This window comes from Pleurodeles waltl, chromosome 2_2 (assembly GCF_031143425.1).
Source record: "Pleurodeles waltl isolate 20211129_DDA chromosome 2_2, aPleWal1.hap1.20221129, whole genome shotgun sequence".
Classification (NCBI taxonomy): Eukaryota; Metazoa; Chordata; class Amphibia; order Caudata; family Salamandridae; genus Pleurodeles; species Pleurodeles waltl.
The window spans coordinates 540,259,609-540,279,586 of NC_090439.1; positions in this window are offsets into that span (position 1 = coordinate 540,259,609).

Sequence of the window (19,978 nt, forward strand, 5' to 3'; positions counted from 1 at the left end):
TGGATCCGCTGCGCGGCCGCCAATGTGGCCGCACTCCAGGGGTGTCTATTTGGAGATCCCCGCTGAGCTGATGGGTGGAAACTCGCCGGCCCAGCGGGAATCTCAGCCGCAACACGGGACACGGCTCCAAATGGAGCTGGCACTGTTGCGGCAGTGCGACGGGTGCAGTTGCACCTGTCGCGCTTTTCACTGTCTGCTATGCAGACAGTGAAAAGCTCCATGGGGCCGTAGCAGGGGGCCGTGACTCCCCTTTCCGCCAGCCTTTTCATGGCGGTTCATACCACCATGAAAAGGCTGGCGGGAGGGGGACTCGGAATCCCCTGGGCAGCACTGCAAGCATCGCTGCCCTGGGGGATTACAACAGCTGGGACCAAAGTGGTGGGAAACCGCTGGACCTGGCGGTGCGACTGCGGCACTTCCGCCGCGGTTGTAATCCCATGTGAAGCACTGCCAGCCTGTTGGCGGTGCTTCCGTCAAAACAGCCCTGGCGGTCTTTGACCGCCAGCGTTGTAATGAGGGCCATAGTGTCCAGTTATAGAATAACAATTGGGTAGCCACATCTTCTGAAGAAATGTGGATGCATTCACATAAGGCAAACCGTGAATTCAGTAAATGCAATGCATAATATCAGCAAACAATATTTATTGTTCTGAAAACAAATGCTGGCCATTTCTACACATGAGTGCATTTCAAAAGCATTCAACTTAGTTAAACTATGAGCAGTTAGGGGAAATCTCCTAAAATCTAATCTTACTGGAAAAGGAAAAATCTAACTACAAAACACAGGGACAAAAAGTGAAGAGTAAAAATAAGATAAACAAGATTTGGAAAAATGAAGGGGAAGATATCAACATTTCCGAAGCTTGGTCAAGAGTCTTCTTAGAGAGAGTAAAGTGTAAACCTAAGCCACCCTCAGCAAAACATGGCGCAAAATGGAAAGTCAAGGGTCTGTACCTCTCAAAATCCTAAGGAAAGTGTCCTACAGATAGTGAAAGCCCTAGTTAATAGCACAAAATCAGTTATGTATCACCCTCTTCATCACTCCACAGCAGCTCCATTGTGCTCTCCTGTCCTACGTTGCAACTTTTAACCTCATCTGCAATTCCCCACAGCAATCCTGAGAACACTGCTGTCCTTGGTCATCTGGACATGTTTTGCAACAAGTATGAATAAGGGACAGTCATTTTACCTTCAAGCTCCCAATGTTCCAAATTCAAGGTCTTTTTCTCAGACTCTCTATTAGTAGAACAATAGCACATCTATTTCCAAACTATCATAATGCCCTCATCACCACTCCACTGCAACTGCATTGTGTTTTCCCATCCGACGGTGCAACTTGTCACATCATCTGCTGTTTCTGACAGCAGTCCTAAGAACACTGCTTCCTTTCTGGACATCTTGTGCAACATATATGAATAAGGGATAGTCATTTCACTATCGAGCTTCCAATGTTTCACGTTCAAGTCCTTTTTCCCTGACTCTCTATTAGTAAAACAATAGCACGTCAATTTCAAAACTAACATTTTATGAGAATGCACCTGCGATGAAAATGACACATTAGCAGAAGCGACAAACAGTTTCTCACATTAAGGAAATTCAGGCCAAGTCAAGCTAACATTAATCTAATGCACGTTTAATTTTAAGTTATACTGTGTAAACATTAAATTCTGCATAAAAGTAAATACAAATTACATTTTTTAAATGAGGATTGCATAATACAGTTAAGATAAGTGCAGGCTTTACTTATATGTAAGCATAGATGTGATGTAGACATACAATTTAAACATTAAACTTCAATATTATAGCACATATTATATAAACTGTTATCATCTTAAATACAATTCCATTCAAATAATATGAAAATGGTTATAACATTGTACTCAATTATTACATTTCATTTAATTAGATTAATGCACTCAATACACACATTTTCCTAGGGTTAAGTAAATACACTTTATTATTGACTTCAGTGGAACCACTTTACAATAAGTGAACTGGTAAAACACACATTGTATTGTCAGTACTCATGCACTTAAGTCCTGATTATGATATCAGGGGGCATATTTATACTCTGTTTGCGCCGGAATTGCGTCGATTTTTTTGACGCAATTCCGACGCAAAACTAACTCCATATTTATACTTTGGCGTTAGACGCGTCTAGCGCCAAAGTACATGGAGTTTGCGTCATTTTTTTTGCGTGGACACCTACTTTGCATTAATGATATGCAAGGTAGGCGTTCCCGTCTAAAAAAGTGACTCCGAGGCATGTGCGCCGTATTTACACTCCCGGGCAAAAATGTCGCCCGGGAGTGGGCGGGTCAAAAAAAATGACATCCAGCCGCTTTTGCGTCGTTTTTTAGCGCCTGGTCAGGGCAGGAGTTAAGGGACCTGTGGGTTCGGAAGGAGCCCAGAGGTGCCCTCCCATGCCCCCAGGGACCCCCCCTGTCACCCTTGCCCACCCCAGGAGGACGCCTAAGGATGGAGGGACCCATCCCAGGGAACATAATGTAAGTTCAGGTAAGTATTAATTTTTTTTTTTGTGGCATAGGGGGGGCTGATTTGTGCCCCCCTACATGCCACTATGCCCAATGACCATGCCCAGGGGACAGAAGTCCCCTGGGCATGGCCATTGGGCAAGGGGGCATGACTCCTGTCTTTGCTAAGACAGGAGTCATTTCAATGGGGGTTGGGAGTCGAAAAAAATTGCGCAAATCGGGTAGAGGCGATAATTTTGCCTCAGCCTGACTTGCCCCATTTTTTGGCGCCCAAGCTCCATATTCCCCTACGCCGGTGCTGCCTGGTGTACGTAATTGTTTTTTACGCACACCAGGCAGCGCCGCCTGCTAACGCCAGCTAACGTCATTGAATAAATACGGCGCCCGCATGGCGCTTCAGAATGGCGTTAGCCGGCATTAGATTTTTTGACGCACAACTGCGTTGGCGCAGTTGTGCGTCGAAAAGTATAAATATGGCCCCAGGAGTGGTAGCCAAATCTAAGCTGCTTCACTCCTTTCTGTCATCTGTCATATGATTCCTATTCTTAGGCCAGCCCCTTCTTGTCAGGTGAACCCTGTTTTGATTTGAGGCCTCTGAGCAGTGTACCTGTACGCTAGTGTGTCACAACTCACCTGGCTTGTTCCTGCTGCTAGATTTTTCTATCCCGCTTCTGTCCTCTTGATCTACTCCAGTCCTGTCAGATCCAGTTCTACTCCAGAGAGTATGGCAGCCGGGAGGTGTCATCCTTTAATCAGAGTCTTTAGCAAAGAAGTACTAAAGTAACCCATGCATCCAGCTCTTCAAACCCTGTTGAGAGGTTTCCAGAACACCAGGCAGTGACAAACCATCAGTGCGTTGTCTGAGTAGGCACTTTGTGACGGGTTCTTTATCCCGGGTTGGAGAGATATTGGATTAAGGCGACAGACGCGCGCTCAAGGGGTTAACTAATTTATTTCGGTTTGGGTTTAAGATGAACTTATCATCTTCTCACAATGTCAGGGTTGGTTTAGTCTCTCAATGAAAATAATAAAGTCCCTTTTTCCTTTCTTTCAGGGTTCGGGTAAGGTTCCTGGTGTGGTCTGGTCCGGCTTTAAGAAGGTTCTGGTCTTCCCATATGTCAGCGGCCCAGGTTCCCCAGAATAAAGAAGAAAAGAAAACAGGTAAGTGGGGATCAAGCAAATATGTAGAGTTATTTAGGTTTAGTAGGGTGGTGGGGAATAGGTAGGAGTGCAGGTAGGTGAGGGATTACTTTTTGTCGTGTCTTTCTCCCTGCGCCAGTGCGTTCGTGGAGCTCCCCTTTCTTTTGGTAGCAGCTATTTAGGGTTGGGTTTCTGTGAGGTTAGAGGGTTTAATGTTTCCCTTTACACCGTCTCCCCTTCCTTATAGGACCTCAGCCCTTTCCCCTTAGTTCCCCGTAATCCCAATAACCACCCGGAGCCCCACTCCCATTTGCGGTATGATCGTACCTCTGGTGGCCACGCCCCTCCAGGGACGCGGCCGGCTTCCTGGCAGTCTCCCGACTTCACTGGGCCAGGGGCGGGAGGTTCCCTGAGTATCTCTCCTCTTCCGCGTCGCTCTTCTGCTGTGCCGGGACCCACTTCGTTGTGGTGTGCGTTTTGCCGTTCGTCTTCTTCTCCTGTTGCTCCCTGAGCGTTACGCTCCCTCTCTCCTTCCGGGTCCTCGGCAGCGTCTTTTCTTTCAATTTCTTCTCTGGCGTACATGACGTTCGACGTCATGACGTCCAGAGCTCCTCGGGTGCCCCCGGGGTATTCCTCCTCAGTTTCCGCATTTTCCTGAAAACCGGCGTCGGGAGACGTCCGGTTACACACTTGAACAGTGCCTTTCTGTTTTTGATAAATCTATGTTTAAAAGGAGTGTTGTGAAGCTCAGAAATTCGTACTGTCCTAGAAGACCTTTAGATCTGTGATCCACCTCTTCAAACCTTTCCCACAATGGGTGGGATGAGTAAGAGTAACCAATTACTCCTTATCTTCAGGAAGCCTAGTTAGGCCAGCAGATTATGCTCATTATATTCAATAAAGCAGGAATATAGCATTCACTCCAGTAAAATGTAAATTATAAGGCCAGGCTGACTAATGATGGTTATTGTTTCTAATTAGGTATGTGTTTCAGAAATGGCCTTTCAGTCTACACCCAGGACAAAGTTAGAAGAAACAGACAGTTTACAAATATACAATTTTGTGCAGTGATGTTCTTTCATCACATTACCCATTTCAACTTGCAAGTGTGTACAGCTTACACATTTTATAGTTTACGACAAAGCAGCTTGGCATTACTATTACAAGGAACAAGGACTGCTGGCTTACGTAAAATCAAATTCATTGTACTCCCTATAAATGGTTTATTTTGCATTTCAAAACTAAGGCTTGGCCTACAGTACCACATGGCTCATATGGTAGCTTTTTGTATCTTCGAATAATATGAGAACGTTTTTTATGCCAGTGAAATGATTTTTACGGTAGCAGCCGACTTGCAGTTAAATCAGCTATTCCAGCTACTTCAGTCAAACTTGTAACTGTGTATTAGGAAATAAATACACAATACAGAACTTTTTTGATGTCCCTCTGTACCCAGTTGTCAGAAACATCAGCAATCCAGGTTTATAAGATGTGAATAAAAAAACCTCAGCGACATTGATGAAACATATGATTTTCCTTGAGTGGCCCTTAGCGAAATAGAGACATTAAGGCCCATATTTATACTTTTTGACGCAAAACTGCGCTAACGCAGTTTTGCGTCAAAAAAATTTGCGCCGTCTAACGCCATTTGGATGCGCCGTGCGGGCGTCAAATTTATACTTTGACGTACGGCGGCGCAACCAACAGGTGGGCGTCAGGATATTGTGACGCACACAGCGGCGTCAAGTCGTAAGGAAAAACCACGTAAAGGCGACGCACATCACCGTGGGCCGATTTACGACAGCGCAATCGTGAAAGCGCTGGTTTTTCTCACGCAATTGCGTCAAATTCTAGCGCGAAAACTGCAGTGTTACCAGAGAGCCAACATGGATCCCAGTGGACACAACAGAGCCCAGGATGATGACAGCAGACCAGGAACCAGCCAAGAGGTCCCACAAACAAACCAGGATAACCAAAAAAAGAAAAGAAAGTGTCGCTTCAGTGAAGAGGAGCAGGAAATCCTGGTGAGAGAGGTGACGGAACACCAGCACCAACTTTTCATAACATCCAAATTGCCACTCAGTAGGAGAGAGGCCATATGGAAGCAAATAGTGGACAAGATCAACAGTGTGGCTGAAGAACGCCGCACAGTCACTGAGTGTAAGAAACGCTGGCATGACTGTAAACGCAGGACCAAAGAGAAAATGGCCAGGAACAGGAAGGCAGCAATGCAGACTGGAGGTGGGAGTCCAGCACAACAGGAGGCCCTGGACCACATGGAGGAGATGGTTGCAGCCGTCATCCCCGAGGAGATCGTCACAGGGATTCAAGGGCAGGACAGTGCAGACTACCAAGACACAATGCACATGCAGGGTAAGTCGCATGGGGAATTATAATGCACTAATGTTAACTGCAACCAGGGGGGGAATACCTACTACACAATGCATGTAAGTCAGCATATACATAGAGTGGCATGGGTAAAGGAGCACAGTAGGGGGGCATGCCTAGCACACACTGAAGCTGGGGCACCACCAAACACAGCAACAAGTACAGCCCCATGGGGACATCCTGTAAGTACAACAATAGAGCCAAGGGAAAGCAGCGACAGGTAGGAAGGCCACTACAGCAAACTCACATCCAGGCACTTGTTTTGTAAAATCTATCCTACAGCAACTAGGTCCCTATCAGTAACCCAGTAGGCAAAGCAACAACTGCAATGTAACTGCCACAACACCTTACAATAACGCCTCTCATCTCTGTGCAGCTACAGTACCAAATGGCAGCAACCTCCCCATGGAATATACATACACAAATTAGGGGGTGACATTGACATCCGCAACAAGTCAGTGTAAAAATACAAACGCTCCAGTACACTCAAATGCCCAATGTCCATACCTGACACATACATAAGCCAAAGTAAACAGCAATAGGACCCACACAGCACCAACCACACACACATGCTGCATACGTCAGGGTCCCTCACATGCCTGGATAACAAGGCTACATCACTAATGTCATACTGCTCAGACAACACCTGAGGAGGAGACATAGGCAACTGGTCACTCCAACACACCTGCAAAGTCTGACAAACAAATCGGACCTTCATTGATAAACAGGCTTATACAATCAAACACACATGACCCACCTTCATCTTCAAACATCAACAATGTTTACATCCACACCACATCCAAACATGAACATGCATAGGAAATGGCACGGAACATGTACACTGCATGCAATGTGAATCAAAAGTGAATGGGGCAGGTCCTGAGAGGCAAGTGTGTTGGCAGGGCACTCACAACACCCACAGTCAGTCAATGTGTATTCTGGCAAGTGTAATGTATACTTTGCGCATTAGCCTCAGGCTGTAGGCCTTTCTGCACCTTACCCTGAATGTACTCTTACGCATATGCTCACATCTAAGAGCCTCTGAGCACTTTGCACTACATGCTTCTCATTGGCCTTCCTATCAGGAAATATACCAAATACCCAGTCCTAGGGTGTTGTTAATAAGTCCAATCACACTGTTTTGCCTACATCTGCACTGGAGTGTGCCAGAACAGATACACTCTGTGCCCCAGTCAAGGATACAGTCTGGTACTTTGCGGATAGATGGGGTAGGGGTTCTGATTTGCCATTCCTGCGTAGGGAAACTATCTCATCACCATGACTTATGACTTATAAAATCACTTCCTTGTCCCAAGACACACAAGAGGGAGTCTCCAAACAGAGAAACACCAGACGCTGCCTGCCTTGCTGCAGATGCAAAACCAGATCACAGGCCATTGCTCAGATATGACGGATGAAGTCTCCCCAGTGATTCAGACAGGCAGGCTAGAAGCTTAACATGCTGTGCTATAAATAGAACAAGCAGAGGGAGAGTACAAACTGTTAGGCACCATGATAGCTTTCGACCAATGTCTTACTCTCCTGCTGACTATTTCAAGTCTACCATGTTGAAGTATTTGGGTTATTGTGGCTCACACCTAAATATAGACAAGTCAGTTGTTCAAAGAGATCATCATATGAAACAAATACTGTCTTTGACTTTTGTGTATGAGTTCATACTGGAAAAGAGTGAAGATGTTGGGATCTGAGTGACCACAACTTCCCTGAAAAGTTCCAAAGATGTCATGCGCTCGGATGTATAATCATTCCTTTGCTGTGGGAGACATGAGCCAATGCTAGTTAGCTAGAGCAAAATGAAAGAATCAGGGTGACAGAGTCAATTAAAAGTGGGTCAGACTCAGTCCATCACACCATTAGCTATCCTGCTGCCTCGTAAGCAAGTCAGCTCAGGTCGGATAATGAGAACACACCCTCGAAAATGTCTCTACATAAGAATAGTTAATCACGGAGGGACTAGTAGGACACAAAAATGCCTATTCACAAAATGTTACAAAGCAACACCTAGCGGCAATTAGGCAGACAAGTCTGGTAGCTCCACATCACACATGTGACACACAGGTGGGCCATAGGCCTACAACAATGCCCATATGAAGGACAGCAGATACCCAGAAAAAAACAGACACCAAAGATAAGGCATCCAAACGCCTGTAACTGTTTGCAAACTTGTTACAACACAGACACACTAATTGTACCCTGTTTCATTGCAGAGGAACATGGATCTCCTGCCGATATGCCTGACCCTGATTTCCCTGATGACATCGATGACGACCCCATCAACCTCTCCCCACAAACCCTCAACATGGTCTTAGGAAGCCTCCAAACCCCACCTTCAGTCCCAAGGAGGAGCCCAGAAGAAGCAGCCACCCCAGTAGACCCACCTGCCACCCCAAATGTAATACCTGCCAGCTCCAACACAGCTGAGGACTCCGACGACACTGGAACCAGCTTTGAAAGAACCGTCGTTGGGGTCCAGCGGGAGCTGGCCAAGGAGGTGCGGGTGGGGATGCAAACTATGGCAGCCAGCCTTGAGAGGGTGCGTTCGTGCATGATCCCTCCTGCTGATCAGACAGCTGTGATGCAAGCACTAACATCGCACATGCAGGAACTTGTAGAAACTCAAAAGCAAATCGCCACAGCTGTCATCCAGTTGACGGAACAACTAAGAATGCAAGCCAGTCAACGGGTGCACGAATGCAACATCGAACCCCTCAGGGCTGACCTGGCTGCCTACCATCGGGATGTGGCTGCCATTCTGAGAAACCAGCAGGCCCTCCTTGCTGCAGTATTGCCCTTCCTAAGTCCACAGGGACTAGCCCCCGGGATGTCTGCGTCCATGTCTTCTAACACTGAGGTGTGTGTTGCCCCTTCACAACCAACAACAACAAGGACAGAGGAGGCAACACACACATCAGAAGAAGAAGACGTGGAACAGATAACCTTCACACGGAGGAGTACCCGGAAGCCCTAGTCCCTGCACCATGGCCTACTCTGACCAAGGTCCTGCGTTTAGTCAAAGCCCAGTTTCTGAACACCTACACTCAATGACTGTTTGGCAATCCACTGTTTGACTTGTCCACATTGCCAGTGAATGTCTCTCTCCTACAATTTGGTAATCCTGTCCCTCTGCACTGACACCTTCTATAGGCTCACCAAGAAATGATGCCCCAGAACGGACTCTGCCAAAATGTTGAATGGACAATTTGCACTACAACACCTGTAAATAAATCGCACTTGCTCACCTATTGTGTCTCTGTGTCATTTCACACTTCAACTGTGCAGTACCTAACTCCAAAGTGGCTGTGTGGCAACCCTGTTGAATCTCTATACTACTGTCCTGATGTCATATATTCAGATCCATCTGTGCATTGGCCAGGATTGCATCATAGCCCTACCATACTGAGGGAAATAACTGAGGAAGGAACTAAGCACACACAATCATGCTGTGTTGGTCAGAATGATGCACCATCTATCGCTATTCCAGAGAGCAAATGGTGTCTGGGAAATGTAGGCTCCATGCAAGACTTAAATAAGAATGGATGCCGCTTAATGTAATGAATCGTGTACAAATCACACTGCATTAACTTCCCTTACAGAGTAGGCTTCCATGAAGGAAATTCATGCTGCTTCAGTACACACATGATGTAGCTCAGCAATGAAAGCAGCAATACATGAGTGTGAACAACTCCTCATCTACAAAGATCTCCCTGAGCTTCACACTGCTGTCCGACCTAACAATTAACCCACATTGACATGTAATGAAGCACTCTTTGTGAAGTTGGACACATATCATAACAAAAGCTTGGTGTACAATGCACACTACCAATGGGGAGTCTCCCAATTTGAGGATACTTAACAAGTGAGCACACGGGTAGATGGGATGTTAAACATCCATTCCCAGGGGATGCTGAGCATAGGACACAAATGTCACACTAAATCATTCTGCAACATGGATGTCAAGGCCATGATAAAGTAGCACCTAACGCATCAAGTAAAGGGTTAACAAAATATTTATTTATATCTAGTACTACAAGAGGCAACTAAGGGAAAGGTACACCTACACTAATCTAACCTGACTACTAATAACCCACAACTGTCCCTATCTAACCTAAGCTAAACTTACTCTACACATGTAACGAAACGATCTAAACATCAACCCCCCACCCACCATTATGAGACAGGACACATGCAGGACAAAACATACTAACCTACACACATACTACACTATCCTAAACAAGCAGATAATTATTTTTATTTTTTTGTTTTACATTTTTTTTTTGTTTTTGTTTTATTAAACATGAATCCCAACATTGCCCCCCACCCACCCACCCACACACAAATATTTGAGAAAAATAACAAGGACCCCCCACCCTCTTCCCTAACACTAACTAAGCTACATACCTATCCTAATCCTAATACTAATCCCCAAAGCCCAACTAACAGGAGAAAAAAAGGAAAGAGGTGAGAGGGGAGGGATAAAAGTTTAAGAGGGCAAACGAACTAGACGTTTGCACTCCTTAGTGTGCGCCTGATGTCGCGGACCCGGGTCTTTACATAGTTCATGTCATCAGTCAGGTTGTCCACCTTCCTCAAAAGTTTGTCCACTTTCTGGGACAATGCCTGGAAGGCTGCAGGGTCCACGGGAGGGTCTGTGGGGAGGGTTTGTGTGCCAGCAGAGGTCGAGCTAGTGGCAGCTGTTGGTGGGACATGTGACTGTCCTGCTGCCAGCACACGGCTGGGTCCAGGTCGTGCTGCATGCGGCGGGTCCATGGCAGCCGAAGTAGATGGGACCACTGGGCCAGACCTGGTGGCTGTGTCGTTGGTGGCTGTAGGTGGCACACTTGTTGGAGGCTGTGGTGTGGCCCACCACGCCCCGGAGGCCCTTTCGGAGTGATACCTGCGGCCCATCCGCCGATACCCAGACTGCACCTGCAGGATGTGCCTGTAACGGATGGCACGCCGCTCAAAATGGATGCGATCGGCCGCCCTCATGTTAGCAGCTGTGAAGAGAAAAGGCAGATATTTACCTTTGGCTTTGCATTGGGTGGGATAGCACAATGGGTTATTTGTACATTACTAGAAATGTATAGGTTGCAGCAATTGTCACAACATAGTTCACAGAAGGGCTCAGAGGAAGTACATGTGAAGCATGCATACATAAGGGCATATCACACCTAGAATATCCAGGTCTCTACATGATGGATGACATCACCCTACACTACTCATCCTAATCATCCCTACGGTTTTGTACATCATGGCTGCACCTCTTCCGCATACTTACTTCACTACATATGTCACTATATGTGATAACTATCACACTCCTCACTCTAAGCCATCTGGAATTGGTTGTGTGCTAAGATTGAACCAATGGGCTATAACCCAATGTCTACACTAGGGACCAGATGTAGGAAGATGGGAAATGGGACGAACAATCTGCAATGCAGAATGGGGTATCTGACACCGTCTGTGAGTTGCTATGGGGTTGCTAAGAGCCACCTCATTTACATCAATGATGTGGGTTGCAAGTTGCTCCACCTTTGCAACTATGGGCACTCACGGGGATGGAGGCCTGCTGGGAACAGCAGACCTCCATGTCCGTGACCGCTTGGAAATAACGCAGAACATGTTCCCCAAGTGTAGGCCGTTTACCTCAACGGGAAATGAGCAGCACTTAGAAATAAATTACGACAATTTCAATATTGAATAATTTAAGGCACTTAGGCCCGTATTTATATTTGTTGTTGCGCCGCATTTGCGTCACTTGTTGACGCAAAAGCCGCGCAAAATTGCAAATTCCAATTGTAATTTGTAAGTTTGCGCCGTTTTGGCGTCAAAAAGCTGGGCAAATGTGGTGCAAAAAAATTATAAATACGGGCCGCAGTGGTCCCAAGGACCACTGCCTGTTTTGTACAGGATTATTTTGGTACACTCGGAAAGGTGATGGGTTACAATGGGGACCCCTTACTGCTAGCAAGTGGGTTACCATCCACTTAAAGTGGATGATAACTGCGACTCACTTAGCAACCACAAATTCCATTGCAAATGGACTTGCATACCACTGTCAGTTGCAAATAGGACTGGAAAAAGCCTTCATATTTAGGATTAGGAATAAAATCTCCCATATATTTTCATGATCACCTAATACATTTCGGAATAGGAAACAGATGTTTGCAACTCACACACAATAATTATGAGTTTATCAACTTGTACACAGTTTGGCACATCTGGCCCTAGGTTCTGACTCACGACACAAAAGGTGTCAAGTAAGTGTGAGATACTGGTTGCTACAGTCCAAGGTAGCCTGTTTCACATTAACATCCCAGTCGTTGAGGGTGGTGTGGGAAGAACAACCACCAATCCCATGTGAAATGCACACCCAGGAGTGTATTGAACGTTCACCAAGTATGTGCCTTCACACACAAGACCTATGAATGGCTAGCAACACGTTGGACTTAGGCAAACATTGTGACATCCATGGACCACACATGTCACAATGATATGACTTTTGCCAACATGACATACTATCAGTGAGGCATGTTTTACTACACACACAGAGGAGGTGGAACACCCATTCTCATGATTCAACAGAACACATAGGCCATTGCACTCAAGTCACACACACTCCTAGTTCAGCTTGTGTAAGTACATGCCCCCGGAAGATCCAACCTACAGTGTGCACAGTCCATCCTCAACTAGGAAGATGCACTTTTCATCACAGCCATGTGCCTAAGCTATATGGGAGACTGTCAGTCTGATATGCAGACTCAGTTCATGTCAAGTCCCCGACCAAGTCTTACTTTGACCAGTGTATTCTAAGTAACTCATCCCATTCCCCATTGCGGCCCAACTGGAATGTCCTACAGCCCCTCAATCTCAGAGATGGCTAGGTGTTGCTTAACAGAAACATAAGTCCAATTTGATATCACACTAACACGACAATGGCAATGAACGGCCAGCGCATCACATCATGATTTCTCTTGAACACACAGTAGTCCATTTTGCGTCATTGCCAAATAAATATATCAAATAGCACTCAGGCAACACTCACTGTAGGTATCGGGGTCGTCGAAGTGTGCCACCTCTCCCACGGTGTAAGGCTCTGGTCCACCTGTAAAGCATGACAGGAAGAATGTACTCAGACTGGGTGGACTGACAAAATAATTCTGTTACAATGACACTGTGAGAATATGACATGGTAATGATACACTTTCACACATGCTCATACTGCATGGATGAGTTTGTATTCAACATTAACATTGGATGATTCTCCTGCTACAGTTACACACCCTACTACACACATGCAGTGGCCAGGACAGTCAGGTGTCGTCCAAGTTTACTCACAATAATTATGCCCCGCCAATATTGTTATCCAAACATCTCAGCATGTGCATTCCAGAGAGACATCCAGACACTTGTTCCATGAGGACTGCATGACCACTCACAGTCAAACAGCCTATGTGGACATGTTCAACACACAGCAACCACACACACATGTGACATATCTGTGGAAAACATATCTGACTTCATGTGACGTGTATAAAACACACATGTATATCATCATCATGGGATTCAAATCAGATTTCGAGCGATGGGGTCTACATATGTAGGTATGTTGTTTCGACATGACTTACTCATTGCCCATTATGACATGTAGAGTACAAATAGAGCCATTAACGTGTTGCTTGTCTGACACAAATGCTACACTACATTACATACAGCTACAGCCATCTGGTATGTGTAGAACAACTGAGCCATCTGACTGCTAGCATAGGTCTTCATACACATTGTGCAACACGTACACATTAGGGCACATATGTAAACATTAGTAAGGCAGCATTTGCATCATTGCATCACGCAGAGATGGGCCACACCTGCCAAATACAGATATATGTATTAAGTTTCTGCTGTTTGAGGGAGAAAAAGTGTAGCCAATTTGGGGATATCAATATATATTGACAAGGGCCTAGGTTTCCCTAGCATTACACATAGGCAGCTCCTTATCTAGCAGATTGGGTAACATTCATCACATGTTCACACACAGATTACTATCATGTCCATGTAATTGATTGCTACTCACCAACAGGGCCACCAATCCTGACTCCCAGGTGGTCCAGCAGGTCCTGTTCCCTCGTGATCAGATCGGCCCAGCGGTGTTTCAACTGATGGACATTCCGCATGGTCCCATGGACCCGGACCATGTGATGGCGCACCTTCTCCCAGCGAATTTTCCGGGCCTCCGTGTGATACCCCTGTATCACACGGCCCCCAGCCTCCAGCATCAGCGGGAGGAAATGGCACACTAGCCAGATAAATCCCCCCAATTCATCTTCGCCCATCCTGGACAGGCGAGGCCTCCCTGACATTATGACTGATGACTAACAGAAAAAATAAAGTAGGAAATGGGGAAAGGTAGAGGTGTGAAGTTAAGAAAAGGAGAAAATAGCCCAACTAACCCCAATAACTACCCTAGCCACAACAGACTCCCACAGACAATACAAACAAATACAGGAATGGACAAAACTAGACTTAACAGACTGAGACAATGATACACAACAATATTAGACTGAACAAAGTACAAAAGACAAGCTACACAGGACAACAAAGCAGTAATTCACAGGACAACACTCTTCACTGAACCACACAGTCTAGAAAAATCTGAGACTGAAAAGTGAAAGTGAAAGTCAACTTCCAATACAGATTTGGCAAACAGGATATCCTATTACATCACTTCCTGCATAAAATGGCCGCCGTTTTTTAATCGCGGTTTGCGTCGTATTTTCACGCATACATAATTTCGCGTCATTTTTTATGACGCATAATATTGCACATGCTGCTGAGTGTAAAAATATGATATGAATATTACTATTTATTTACTGTACGAGATGTCCAAAAATATGTGCATGTTGCGTCATTTTTTCCGACGCATACATGATGGGCGTCATATTTTATCCACCTACAGGAGTGCTAATGCTGCTGAGTGAAAAAATATGATATGAATATTAATATTCATTTACTGTACGAGATGTCCGAAAATATGTGCATGTTGCGTCATTTTTTCCGACGCATACATGATGGGCGTCATATTTTATCCACCTACAGGAGTGCTAATGCTGCTGAGTGAAAAAATATGATATGAATATTGTGAGAAGGTAGCCTCTTTCTAGCCTTGTTACCCCCACTTTTGGCCTGTTTGTGAGTGTATGTCAGGGTGTTTGTCACTGTTTTCACTGTCTCACTGGGATCCTGATAGCCAGGCCTCAGTGCTTATAGTGAAAACACCATGTTTTCAGTATGGTTGTTATGTGTCACTGGGATCCTGCTAGTCAGGACCCCAGTGCTCATAGGTTTGTGGCCTATATGTATGTGTCACTGGGACCCTGTCACACAGGGCCCCAGTGCTCATAGGTGTGCATGTATATGTTCCCTGTGTGGTGCCTAACTGTCTCACTGAGGCTCTGCTAACCAGAACCTCAGTGGTTATGCTCTCTCATTACTTTTAAATTGTCACTAACAGGCTAGTGACCATTTTTACCAATTTACATTGGCTTACTGGAACAACCTTATAATTCCCTAGTATATGGTACTGAGGTACCCAGGGTATTGGGGTTCCAGGAGATCCCTATGGGCTGCAGCATTTCTTTTGCCACCCATAGGGAGCTCTGACAATTCTTACACAGGCCTGCCACTGCAGCCTGAGTGAAATAACGTCCACGTTATTTCACAGCCATTTTACACTGCACTTAAGTAACTTATAAGTCACCTATATGTCTAACCTTTACCTGGTAAAGGTTAGGTGCCAAGTTACTTAGTGTGAGGGCACCCTGGCACTAGCCAAGGTGCCCCCACATTGTTCAGAGCCAATTCACTGAACTTTGTGAGTGCGGGGACACCATTACACGCGTGCACTACATATAGGTCACTACCTATATGTAGCTTCACCATGGTAACTCCGAATATGGCCATGTAACATGTCTATGATCATGGAATTGCCCCCTCTATACCATCCTGGCATAGTTGGCACAATCCCATGATCCCTGTGGTCTGTAGCACAGACCCTGGTACTGCCAAACTGCCCTTCCTGGGGTTTCACTGCAGCTGCTGCTGCTGCCAACCCCTCAGACAGGCAGCTGCCCTCCTGGGGTCCAGCCAGGCCTGGCCCAGGATGGCAGAACAAAGAACTTCCTCTGAGAGAGGGTGTGATACCCTCTCCCTTTGGAAAATGGTGTGAAGGCAGGGGAGGAGTAGCCTCCCCCAGCCTCTGGAAATGCTTTGTTGGGCACAGATGTCCCCAATTCTGCATAAGCCAGTCTACACCGGTTCAGGGACCCCTTAGCCCCTGCTCTGGCGCGAAACTGGACAAATGAAAGGGGAGTGACCACTCCCCTGACCTGCACCTCCCCTGGGAGGTGTCCAGAGCTCCTCCAGTGTGCTCCAGACCTCTGCCATCTTGGAAACAGAGGTGCTGCTGGCACACTGGACTGCTCTGAGTGGCCAGTGCCACCAGGTGACGTCAGAGACTCCTTGTGATAGGCTCCTTCAGGTGTTAGTAGCCTTTCCTCTCTCCTAGGTAGCCAAACCCTCTTTTCTGGCTATTTAGGGTCTCTGTCTCTGGGGAAACTTTAGATAACGAATGCATGAGCTCAGCCGAGTTCCTCTGCATCTCCCTCTTCACCTTCTGATAAGGAATCGACCGCTGACCGCGCTGGAAGCCTGCAAACCTGCAACATAGTAGCAAAGACGACTACTGCAACTCTGTAACGCTGATCCTGCCGCCTTCTCGACTGTTTTCCTGCTTGTGCATGCTGTGGGGGTAGCCTGCCTCCTCTCTGCACCAGAAGCTCCGAAGAAATCTCCCGTGGGTCGACGGAATCTTCCCCCTGCAACCGCAGGCACCAAAAAGCTGCATCTCCGGTCCCTTGGGTCTCCTCTCAGCACGACGAGCGAGGTCCCTCGAATCCAGCGACACCGTCCAAGTGACCCCCACAGTCCAGTGACTCTTCAGCCCAAGTTTGGTGGAGGTAAGTCCTTGCCTCACCTCGCTGGGCTGCATTGCTGGGAACCGCGACTTTGCAAGCTTCTCCGGCCCCTGTGCACTTCCGGCGGAAATCCTGTGTGCACAGCCAAGCCTGGGTCCACGGCACTCTAACCTGCATTGCACGACTTTCTAAGTTGGTCTCCGGCGACGTGGGACTCCTTTGTGCAACTTCGGCGAGCACCGTTTCACGCATCCTCGTAGTGCCTGTTTCTGGCACTTCTCCGGGTGCTACCTGCTTCAGTGAGGGCTCTTTGTCTTGCTCGACGTCCCCTCTCTCTGCAGGTCCAATTTTCGACCTCCTGGTCCCTCCTGGGCCCCAGCAGCGTCCAAAAACGCCAAACGCACGATTTGCGTGTAGCAAGGCTTGTTGGCGTCCATCCGGCGGGAAAACACTTCTGCACGACTTTCCAAGGCGTGGGGGATCCATCCTCTAAAGGGGAAGTCTCTAGCCCTTGTCGTTCCTGCAGTATTCACAGTTCTTCAGCCTAGTAAGAGCTTCTTTGCACCAACCGCTGGCATTTCTTGGGCATCTGCCCATCTCCGAGCTGCTTGTGACTTTTGGACTTGGTCCCCTTGCTCCACAGGTACCTTCAGACAGGAATCCATCGTTGTTGCATTGCTGATTTGTGTTTTCCTTGCATTCTCCCTCTAACACGACTATTTTGTCCTTAGGGGAACTTTGGTGCACTTTGCACTCACTTTTCAGGGTCTTGGGGAGGGTTATTTTTCTAACTCTCACTATTTTCTAATAGTCCCAGCGACCCTCTACAAGGTCACATAGGTTTGGGGTCCATTCGTGGTTCGCATTCCACTTCTGGAGTATATGGTTTGTGTTGCCCCTATTCCTATGTTTCCCCATTGCATCCTATTGTAACTATACATTGTTTGCACTGTTTTCTAAGACGATACTGCATATTTTTGCTATTGTGTATATATATCTTGTGTATATTTCCTATCCTCTCACTGAGGGTACACTCTAAGATACTTTGGCATATTGTCATAAAAATAAAGTACCTTTATTTTTAGTATAACTGTGTATGGTGTTTTCTTATGATATTGTGCATATGACACTAAGTGGTACTGTAGTAGCTTCACACGTCTCCTAGTTCAGCCTAAGCTGCTCTGCTAAGCTACCATTATCTATCAGCCTAAGCTGCTAGACACCCTATACACTAATAAGGGATAACTGGGCCTGGTGCAAGGTGCAAGTACCCCTTGGTACTCACTACAAGCCAGTCCAGCCTCCTACAAATATTAATATTCATTTACTGTACGAGATGTACGAAAATATGTGCATGTTGCGTCATTTTTTCCAACGCATACATGATGGGCGTCATATTTTTGAAACGTACAGGAATGCACATGCTGCTGAGTCAAATCTGAAATATTATGTAACTTATATTTTGCTGTCTAAATCTGTGAAATTTTTGTATACATTCAGATTTGACTCTGCATTCTGTGCACTCATGTACGTGACCAAAATATGACACCCATGCTGTATGCGTAGAATTATGATCAAATCTTTTTGTTACGTCTTCATGTTTTTAACTTGAGGAAGGTGATTTGTCAGGGTCAAACGGGGCAATGTGATACACATTTGTGTTTGGATATGCCACATGTCCATTGTTGTATGTATGGCAGGCATTCACACAGTAATGGTGTGGATACGTTACATAATGTCTTTTCCATATTTGTCAACATATTTGTGGCAATTGCTGATGGCTGTTTGGAAATGATGGATGGGATACCATGATGTATTCCTTCTCCAAATTTGGTCCACACTTATGATGGTGATGCTTTTATCTGGAGTCCTAACAGGGAGTGCAATGGTCACTTACAGTTATTATGGGGCTAACCATGTCCTAGCCTCATTTTGTGTTTGTGCTTTGTGTTCTACTCTTGACATGTAGGCCACACATGTACCTTATGCATGTGTTTGGCTCACAAGTACAGGATTTGTGTATGTTTGTGGGACCGTAGAAGTGGACTTAGGCCCCCAGCACCCTAGGATTTGACCATCCTGATTAGTTACAGTATCCATGGCTTGGCTTAATATTTTATGGGAAACCTGCAGCAGCAGGCTAATGTAAGGCCATATGGTATGTATGACTGTTGACCATTCATTCATCTCATTAGCCCATTAGAAGTTTGCAGTAATGATGATTTTGAGCTGACATGCCTACCATTTCCCAATGACTATGTTTGGAAGACTCTGAGCGTTCCTGATGTTCTGGGGAATATTCTTTAGTGGGTGTCTGTGTCCCTTTCTGCATTAACTGGTTAAGTGGCATGTCACATTCTTCCTGCTAGGTTCAAACTGGGACCCGACTGTGATGGTCTACTTTCAATAATTTGGTTGATTGTATGACATATGTGTACATGTGTGTTGGTATGTGGATCCACTATCACCTGTCTGGGTGTATGTTGTCACTGTGACATCCAGGTCTCCTCCTGAGTTAGTGGCAGCTAATGTTGTCCCAATTGTGTTTTGCTCATATCACCCACTGGAGAGAAGCCATTGATGACATGGTGACGTACACATGGATGGTCTGGTCCCACCCTGTCTCTGACCACATGTGATGTGACTTTCACATGATCTACTTTTTTTGTCTGGGTGCAAGACTGTCTCAGGTGTTTTGATGTAGCATGTGGATTTGCCACATTTGTACTCATGTGGGCCTCTGTGTATGGCAATGTATCATGTCACATCCTACCCTCTGTGCATACAATTGAAATGTTCTTTTTTGTTGTGATGATTGTTATGGCATTGTTGGTCAAGGAGACCACATTCTTCGTCAGCATTTTATAAGTAAAGGTGCTCAGTAATGCATGGACCAAAGCATGATGTGGTGTTTGATATCTGTGTTTATTTACAATAGTGTAATACAGGTGATTATTATAC